This window comes from Aotus nancymaae, unplaced genomic scaffold, assembly GCF_030222135.1.
Source record: "Aotus nancymaae isolate 86718 unplaced genomic scaffold, 86718_ANA_hifiasm-v0.15.2.pri h1tg000006l, whole genome shotgun sequence".
NCBI classification, from domain to species: Eukaryota; Metazoa; Chordata; class Mammalia; order Primates; family Aotidae; genus Aotus; species Aotus nancymaae.
In genome coordinates, this window is record NW_026988417.1 from 72772935 (window position 1) to 72782983 (window position 10049).

The 10049-nt window shown below is 34.3% G+C and overlaps 1 non-coding gene across 1 annotated transcript; it reads left to right on the forward strand.

The window, feature by feature from the left end:
* Positions 1-5730: 5730 nt before the first annotated feature.
* On the forward strand, positions 5731-5865 carry LOC135272113 (small nucleolar RNA SNORA75). The gene has a single exon (XR_010340214.1). It is a non-coding gene; the product is annotated as a small nucleolar RNA SNORA75 (small nucleolar RNA).
* The last annotated feature ends 4184 nt before the right edge of the window (positions 5866-10049 follow it).

The following is a 10049-nucleotide window of genomic DNA, read 5'->3' on the forward strand; positions in this document are numbered from 1 at the left end:
AGAAAGTGGAGATCTTGGAGGACATTTTAGAATTTTGTCTATTATAGGGTTGTTTTACAGATTAAATAAGATAACATAGAAAAACATATATCTGAATACTTAGTCCTTCCTAGGGACCTAATAAATACCATTTATTTTGAATATAATATTTGGAGGGAGGGATGACAGTTGACCCACCAACTAGGCATCTATTCACTTGAACCACACAAAAAATCTGTCATTTCTATAGATCAAGAATATTAAAATATCAACAATTTTATCTGGCTGTATTATACCATATTTTCTCAATATCATATTTTACAAAACTGAAGTAACATGTCTATATTGAAACTTCAGTCAGTAAATCATTTTTTTTATTCAGTCATTCATTTGCTCACAAGTCTGAGCTAGTACTTAATATCTAGTATGAAATGGCCAATAAGTGGGACAATTTAGAGCATACAGAAAAGAAAAATACATCACCCCTAACCTTAAAACTCTAGGATCTAATGGAATCTGAGTCCTCCTAGATTTTAACAGTGCAGTTGATATTAAACAAAGCTGCTTCTAACAGAGCTAAAATAAGCAGTACATATAGCAATTTCATGTGTCTAACCTCACATTGTTTATAATTCTATGACAAAAACAAATGGAGAAGATAAATTTAGAAGAAACTCTGTACTACACAGGCTCTGTGACAAATGGAGTTTACAGTATTGGCAAGCAGCCTCCAAGGTTTTTCAGCGTTAGCTGGCATCCTACTTTGGAAATACCTTTCTTAGTTTCTCAGCAACAGTTCAGATATGACAAACAATTCTAGTGTCTCCTTTTTTGGCTTCAAATAAAATAGCATAAGCATATTTAAACATCCATCTTCTTCTGGCTTCTAAAATCTTTTTTCACATGAGCACTTAATTCATGGCTTTGTGTACCTTACTTGTGTCCCCCAAGAAGAGTTTTCCAAATATTACTGGACATGTCAATGCTTCCTTTGTAAGGTGACTCAGAATTCCATCCTTCTCCAATTTGTTTTTATTATTTCATTGGTTACCATGTGGGCAGCTTCTGCTTCAGATACAGTCTCTGGTAACTGTCCTGCTAATGGTGATTTGGCTGAGTTATACTGTGATATAAAGACAGTTCCCAAATCTCTGCTAACTTCCTTGTGTTGATATAATTGCAATAATAAAACATACCACAGAATTTATCTTAGACATACTCTAGCCTAATCCCTATCATACTTTTAATTCTTATTGCATTATCCTTAAGCAATAACACCCAATCTTTTCTTGAATACTGGCATCAAAATAGAAATCATTAGCAAACAACATTGCTCATGCTTTTAATCCTTAATTTCCAAGTTGGAAAAATTATTGCTGAATCGCTGGTCTTTTGTGTTGGTTGTAGATTGGCAAGTAGAGATTTCTCCACCCTCCCCAGATATAAACAGATTAAACTCCTGATTTCATTAGGCAAGGACATAAATAATTAACTGAAGCAAGTTAGAAACAGATGTAACTTCTCTTGATATGAATTTTCCTAGGCCTGTAGTTCCCTAAAAAGGCAGAAGCTAACACTTTTTCCAGAATAGGATAACGTCTGATATGAGAAAATAATCTAATTTGTGGTATGATAAGTCTTTTATATTTGGGGTTTATTAACTGCTATAGGCAGAATTAGGAGTCCTCACCCCTAAATAGGTCCATGTCCTCATCCCCAGAACCTGTGACTATGTTAAGTATCCTGGCAAAGGAGTATTAGGGTAACAGAATTAAAGTTGCTCATCAGCTGATTGAAGATAAGGAGATTGGCCTGGATTATCCAGGTAGGCTCAATGTAATCACACAGGGGCTTTAAAGTGAAAGTGGGATGCAGAAGTGGAAGTCAGAGTGGTGTTTTGTAAAATCTACTACCCTTTGCTGGTTTTGAAGATAGAGAAAAAGGTGATGAACTAAGAAATATGCTTGGCCTTGGGAACCTCATAAAGGCAAGGAAACACTTTTCCCCCCAGAGTTTTGTAAGAGGAATGTACTCCTGAAACAGCTTGGTATTAGTCCAGTGAATTGGTTTTAACCCATATTGGACTTCAGACCTATAAGTTAATAAATTTGTGTTATTTTAAGACACTAAGTTTGTGGTTACCTATTACGGCAGCAAATAAAAAGACTAATAAATCTTCTGACTTGGGTTAGTTTTAGGCTCTGAAATGAGGATTCATGTGAAAGTGTTTTAGTAGGAAGTGTTCCCAGGAAAAATTGTTCAGAGAAGTAGGAAAATGGGATCAGGAAGGAAAAGAGGCCAGGCATGAGTGCCAAGTCATGCTATGTTTCATGGAGAACTTGGATTCCATCCTATATGAAGCATCAATAATACATTTTACACTTAAAATATTTGATAAGAGGGTAGATATCATGTAAAGTGGTTCTTATCACAATAAAATTTTAAATAAAACCTTTTTAATCCCATAGGGGAGCTCTGGAGATAATGTGGGTCATTTGTCAGTCCTCCTAAGTCAAATGGCAAGAGGATTGAGTTATTTATCTCTGACCAGACATTGCTTATACACCACCCATGATGGTAAGGTAGAGGAGTAAATTCCTAGGTAATTTTAGATCTCCATGCATGTAAAAAAAATGGAAGCTGAAAGTTTGAAAGTATCTGCCTACCAAGAGACACAGTTGTTGGCTGTTAGGAGTGAAAGCTGACTGGGAGCTTACATGTATGACAATGGCAAAGAAACCCAATGGGAGATGGATTGTGTACTAACAGTGTCTGCTACAGTTTCCTAATCTACGCACTTTTACTTAAATGAATGTTAACAGATTACATTTTTATTTATTTTATTAAATTCAGCATCTACAAGGCCACATACCATCCAAGGAAAGAAAGACTCAGTGCCCAAATATTTCTGAAAGGTATCTTCACCTTCTCAGAGATCTACACAATTCAAATAACCCAATCATCGATAAAGAGTTTGAGTATTGCTATGTTCCAGGAATAATCTCTGAGAATCTAGTAACAAACTTCTCAAGCTTCAGTGGAAGTTGTGAAAAGATTACAAAAATTAAAAAAATAATAAATTACCGTATTGAATGAGAACAATCCAATCTTTTGTCTGTCATTGCTCTGAAAGCATATTATGAACTTCATTGTGTAAGAATACCCTGACTCTGCCCAGCTTTTTCTTATCAACTTTGCAAATGGATCCATCACATCAGAATCAGCTGCATCACTTTTCTAAATCACCAGTTGTCTTCAACAGACATCATCTTAACGACCTGTGTTCAAACCGATTCTTTTCCCCTGTAAATCTGCTTCTTTTCCCAATTTCTTTTCCTTTATTGATGGCGTTACTATTATTCTGGCCTCTCAAGTTAAATTTGTTAAATTCTTCTTCTCAGTCCTTTTCCCATTTGCCTCCAAAGTACTCACTGATAGTGCCTGTGGCTGCAGCATTTACCCTGAGATAACTTTGTCATGAAACACCTTGCTTTTATTGTTATTTTTACATTGCTTTAGTATATCAACTTTGGAAACAAAAGACATCATTCTATTTATAGCATTGTGTTTTTAGTAGTGGTATTTCCATTTACAAAATATAGTAATTCTCAATTGCTGATAAAAATATGAAGAAATTTGTACCCTCATACACTGCTGATAGGAATATAAAATAGGGCAACCACCCTGGATAACAGTCTGACAGATCCTCAAGCGTGTTAAACATAGGTTACCATATGACCTGATTATTCTACTCCTAAGTATATGTCCAACAATAAAAACATAACTTGTACCAAACATTTATAGCAGCCATATAGTTGAAAACTATAGTGTATGGAAAACTAGTAGAGAGTCTATTGGACACACATTTTTCTTTGAAAAGAATGGCTCAGAAAGGTATCATTTGAAAGATCCAATCAGTAAATAAAAGTTAACTTAAAGATAAGGGCTCAAGTTTTTTACTTAAACTGATTGAATTTCATGATGGAATTCTCCCACCATACTTTTCAAATTCCTCTCTTCTTACATACTACAGCTGCTAACTCTCCCTGGCTTCAATGTTCCTGGGAAACTAGGTGAATGGGCCCCTTGTTGATTGCAGACTCATGCCTCTTGTCCTTTTCCTGTTATTTTCCTCCTACTTCTACATCACAAAAGCGTACTGAAGCAGGAAATAGTTTGTAAGCCAGGAAAAAATGAAAAGCAGAGCATGTAAAATCAATACTGCCTTTGGCAAGGATGGATTATAGAAATCACCAAGAGATTTCATCCACTGACAAATTTTTCTAATCTGTAAATGAAAGGAAGAAACAAGAATTCTTTTCAGAATAGGAAAAAAGAAAAAAATAGGAAAGATAAATAAGCTCGAAGAGAGGAACTGAAGAAAACTTTACAGTGTCTATCTATATTGTCCCTATATAGTATCTCTATGACAGCAAATAAACCACCTGTATCAGGAGCCTCTTCCAAAAGGTGCAAGGAAATATTACTAAAATACATGACAAAATTATTTTTTTAAAAAATTTACCTGTCCAGTCACCACTTGTGGGGGTCTGTCCTGTAGACCCTAACTCAATGACAGATGAATAAATTCACTCACACACAGTATTCAGTGTATGAGCAGGCTGGGGTATCTATAGCCACTTCTCGAGTAGAGTGCTGTAAAGAGATAGCAGCTGCCAGCCTCAAGCAGCCCCTACTCTAGGCTTTTATTCAGTATATCAAAGGACAAAGGTCTTTGGATAAACACCATTAGTGGGTAATATCCCTGGTTGACCTTCCCCTGACAGAGCCATCTTGAATGATCAAAGGTTAGTTTATAGGACCATATGAATAAACAAATTATTCAGATAAACTCCCCCACATTTCCTAGCTATTTGCTTTTCTTATCAACTAGTGGTAAAGGGGATTTAGGCTACCTTCAGCTGAAACTTCTACTGAAACTATGCAAAAACCTCTTGGCCTTCCAAGAAGGCTTGTGATTATTCCTTAAAGCTATCTCTAATATTTTTCCTCTAATATTTTTGCCACCATCCTGAGTGAATCACCAAATTTACCTACATTATCTTTTTTATTTGTTTTAAAACAGCTTTATTGAGATATAATTCATATGCTATACAATACATCCATTTAAAGTGGACAGTGCAATAGTTTCTAGTATATTTAAAGATATGTGCAACCATCGCCACAGTGAATTTTAGAATATTTTCACCTCCAATATTTTCAAATATCTTACTTGAATTAGTTTTAGATTTACACTAACTTAATTTCAATATGATGATAGAGAAATGTTACTCTTGTAACACCATTCTCTTTCCTCTTTTGTAGTACTATTATTATACATAGTTCATTCTATAAATGCCTCTAGCTCAACATTTCATGATTATAATGATTACTCAATATAATTTAAGCAGTTTGAAGAAGCCATTAAAGAAGAGGAGAGCAAGTATATATTTATAACTTTTGTTATACTGGCCTTTTTATTTATCATTTCTGGATCTACTAGTTTCTGTAAATTTGAATTGCCATATGGATTCACTTTCTTAGCCTAATTGAGCTGTTTCCACCCATTTCTTTTGTGCTGATATTGGCAAATATATTACATTTTTATATTCATTGTATACATTTTATTTTGTTTCATCCATTTGCCTTTTAAATTAATTGAGGAGAAATATGTGTTTATACTCTAGTGATCACATAATTACCTTTACAGATACTCTTTGTTTATCTATGTGGATTCAAAAAATAAGGTCAGACTTCTCATTGAGCTTCTTTCTCTCTATTGGTGGCAGCTTATGGATTCATATGAGAAGAGAGAATTCACAGAACTAGGATTACTTTTGCCTTCTGTCTTTACAAAGGTATATTTGGCTGTTTTGTGAGATATTCTGGTAAAAAAATTTAAAAATCAAAGAAAAAAAAATGGGGTCACTTGCTTTTAGTCTAAAAAACTTTCCTAAGTATTTCTTGTAAGGTAGGTCTACTAACAACAAATTAGCTCACTTTTTGTTTATCTTTTAATGTTATTTTTCTACTTTCAATTTAGAAATATAGCTTTACTATACATAGGATTCTTGGTTGAAAGGCTTTTTTTTTTCCTTTGAGAACTTTGATTATGTTGTCCATCCCTTTTTTATCTCCCTTCCCACCCTGTGGCCTCCATTGTGTCTGATGAAAATTTACCTCTAAGCTTCTTGAAGTTCCCTTGTAAATAATGAGTCATTTTGCTCTTGGTGCTTTCAAGATTTTTGTCCTTGCCTGTGGCTTTCAGTATTTTTACTATGACTTGTCTCTTTGCATTTATCCTACTTGAAATTTGTTGAGCTTTCTAGCTGCATAAATTAATGTTTCCAATAAATTTGGCAATATTTTAACTATTCAAATACTCTTTTCGTTCTTTTCTTTCTGTTTTTCAGATTGCATAATTTTTATCAAGCTGTTTTTGATATTGCTAATTCTTTCTTCTGCTTGTTCAAATATACTGTTGAGCCTCTCTAGTGAATTTTTTATTTTGATTATGAAGTTTTCAAATCCAGAATTTCCATTTGTTTCTTTAAAAAAAATAATTTCTATCTCTATGTTCTCTATTTCTTGCAACATTATCATCACATGTTTACTTATTTTATCACAGTTTTCTTTGAAGATATTTATAACAGATATTTAGAAATCTTTGTCAAACCTGATATCTGGTCATTTACACAGGTAGTATAGATTATGTGAGGTATTCTTCTAGCATATGAATCATATGTTTTTGTTTCTTATATGTCTCATAACTTTTGTTGCAAATCACATTATAGATAGTATAGCAATTCTAGGTACTTGTTCCTCCTCTCCAGGGCTTGTAGTTGTTATAAATTTTATTTGTTTAGAGACTGAGTAAATTATTTTAGTGAAGTATATCACCTACCACACCCTTCCTGCTTCAGGAAGATTCTAATGCTGTTTTTTGGCCTTGGGGAGTCTATGATCACACTGGAATGACAGTAGTTTTGGCAGGTATCTCCTTGACTCTTTCCCTGACCACGCCCAGCCGTTAAACTCCAATAATTGCTAGATTATTGTTCTATTGTTTTCAGCAATGTCCTGAGGTATGAATTTCTCAGCAGACTGGTCCAATCAAATACGGACTTTTTTGAAGGAATAGTTTCAGAGATAGTGTTTGAAATTTGGTCAGGCCTAAGAAGGGCTCCTCCATGCTGTTTCTTCTGTGGCTCTGTCTGACAAACTAGCCAGTTAACATTTTGGCTAATATCCCCAAACAATCTACCAGTTTCCTCCCAATTACCTGTCACTACAATCCCCACTTTTTTGAGCACATTTAGGCTTAAAATTTTTCAAACTGTGTTGTAAGTGAAGTCAGTCCCCTTGGGAAGAGATTCAGATTGATTTTAGAGCCTGATTCTCCCACACTGGGCAAAAATCTACGAGCCATGGTTCTGCACCTGGGCATAAGGATAATGTCCATTTCTCTCCCTAAGTAGCAGTTCCACTGCTTTAGAAGCTGAATAGTGAATAGAAGGGCACAGGTAGTAGCTTTGGGTCTTCTCAGTCTGCCTCTCTCAGCCTGGAATCTCTACCTTACAAGCCAAGAAAAAGACAGTCCCCAATATTCTAGTGGAGTTATGCCCAAGGAGTGAGTCTCTGTCCTATGTATCAGGTGCTTGAGGTTGTTGGGGTGGAAAGGAAGGAGCTCTCATGTCTCAATTATACTTACACAGAATTTAACTTCAGAACAAGTAGCTGGAAGCAGGATGGAAAATGCTAATATCCTGCCCTTCCTAGGAGAATAGCACTCTGACTTGGAGCTAGAGGCAACCCTATGTTCTTAGCTGTACAAATCTGGAGTGGATTTTCCATCTTGCTGATATGGAAGGGCAAGGCAGGGTGTGGGTCTTAGTTCAAATACCACAAGCTCTTACTGCTTTTGCCAAGATTTAGTAGATTTTATTGAATTAATATTTCTTTACTTTCTGTATATTTTTCATTGAGCCCAGGAGGTGGAGGTTGCAGTGAGCTGAGGTAGCACCACTACACTCCAGCCTGGGTGACAAAGTAGGACTCCTTGAAAAACAAAACAAAACAAAACAACAACAAAGATAAATACACACACACACACACACACACACACATAATCTGTTTGAATTACTTTGACAAAAACATCTTGTGAATTAAACATTATTATTTTATAGATGAGAGAGTTGTTTATTTTATAGATGGGAAAGTTGTTATTCTACAGTACAAGTCATTGCTGGGAGATGATTTGAGTAGAGTTCTTAAAAATGCAGACTTCAAAGCCCCTTCTCTTAATGTATTCTACTAATTCATTTAATACAAAAAAAGATACAGGAGGAAACTGATGACTTCAGAAAAACATTGAGATAATTTACTCAAGATTTTGAGGTGCAGAGGACTATTATAACAGGTATCCTAGAGAGCAGATATTCTGTTTTGTTTTATATTCTTAGTATTGAGGGAATGTCTAGCAATAAGGATTACTTAATAGATTAGTTGTTGAATTAATACAAAATTGAATTTTTGAAGGAAAAATTTAAATGACTCTCTTTTCTCCTTTTCATTTCAGATGGTGATCATTTTGTGATAAGATATGACTATTTCATAGCTGATGAGGGGAAATTCTATGTAGAATTACTGGAGGTAATTCTGAAAGACAAGAATACATAGGTAAAGATAAATCAAGTCCAAGAGCAAGTAAGGCAATAAAAGCATTTATAGATTTTATATTGGCTTTTGATACTTCAAGGCAATTTTGAACACACAAATAAGTAGCCAGCTTGTAACTACTATGTAACTGCCTAAACTCTATTCTTATTACCTATATTTGCAAGTTTTCACACAATTTTAATTACGCTAATAGCTAAGTTAAACTAAATAATTATTATTTTACTTAATGTATAGTAATGTAGCTGCTATGTTTTCTATGTAATTATGACATATATGAAATATGCAATATATGTAATATACAACATATACATAATATGTATATATACATGTATGTGATATGTGTGACATAAAACATATAATTATGACATATTATATGTAATATACAACATAATTTTTATAATAAAACCAACATATTTATATGTAATTATATTTAAATATAATCCATATTATAAAGAAAACATTTTGTGCTAAGGTTGTTGCACACTTTTAAATCTTGATATAACTGTATTTTAAGCAATATTCCAAATATTATACTAATCATTTTATATATACTTTAGGAGTTTAATTTATCTTGAATATTTTTTAAAGTAGTGTAGTTTTTTTTTTTTCTGAGAAAGCAAATACCTTTAAATATCTGACATCTACACATTTGGCAGTTTATGATGAATGGCACTCTATAATCTGATGTCAGTTAATGAAATTACTGGCATAATACCTAGGGCAATATTTGTCCAAATGTGATACTCAGGTCATACACAAAAGAAATTCTAAGAGTTTTCCTTCCAAGTAGATCTCTAGGCCTCAACCTATAGCCTTTCCATCAGAATCTCTGGCAATGTGACTCAGGAATTTACAGTTTTTATTATGCATTCCTAGATGACTCTATGCACTCTCATATTTGACAACCATGGATCAAACGAAACAAATCCTAATAAATTTACTCTAAATAGCCAACCTATTCCCTAAATACCAAATATTATAGAAGGACGTAGGATAGAACCTCTGAAGTAATTTGATATTTGTTTTGACAATAGACCTATAAAGCACAGTAAAGTAGACCTATAAACTATGATAAGCAAAGAAACTGATTTCTCCTTTTGAGAGTTAGGTTAAATAGGTAATGGCATATTAAAGAACCAGAATTTGGCTGGGCCCAATGGCTCATGCCCATAATCCCAGCACTTTGGGAGGCTGAGGCAGGTGGATCACTTGAGGTCAGACGTTCAAGACCAGCTTGGCCAATATGGTGAAATTCCATCTCTACCAAAAATACAAAAATTATCCAGGCGTGGTGGCATGTGCCTGTAATCCTAGCTACTCGGAAGGCTGAGGCAGAAGAATTGCTTGAACCCAGGAGGCAGAGGTTGAAATGAGCTGAGATTGTGTACCAC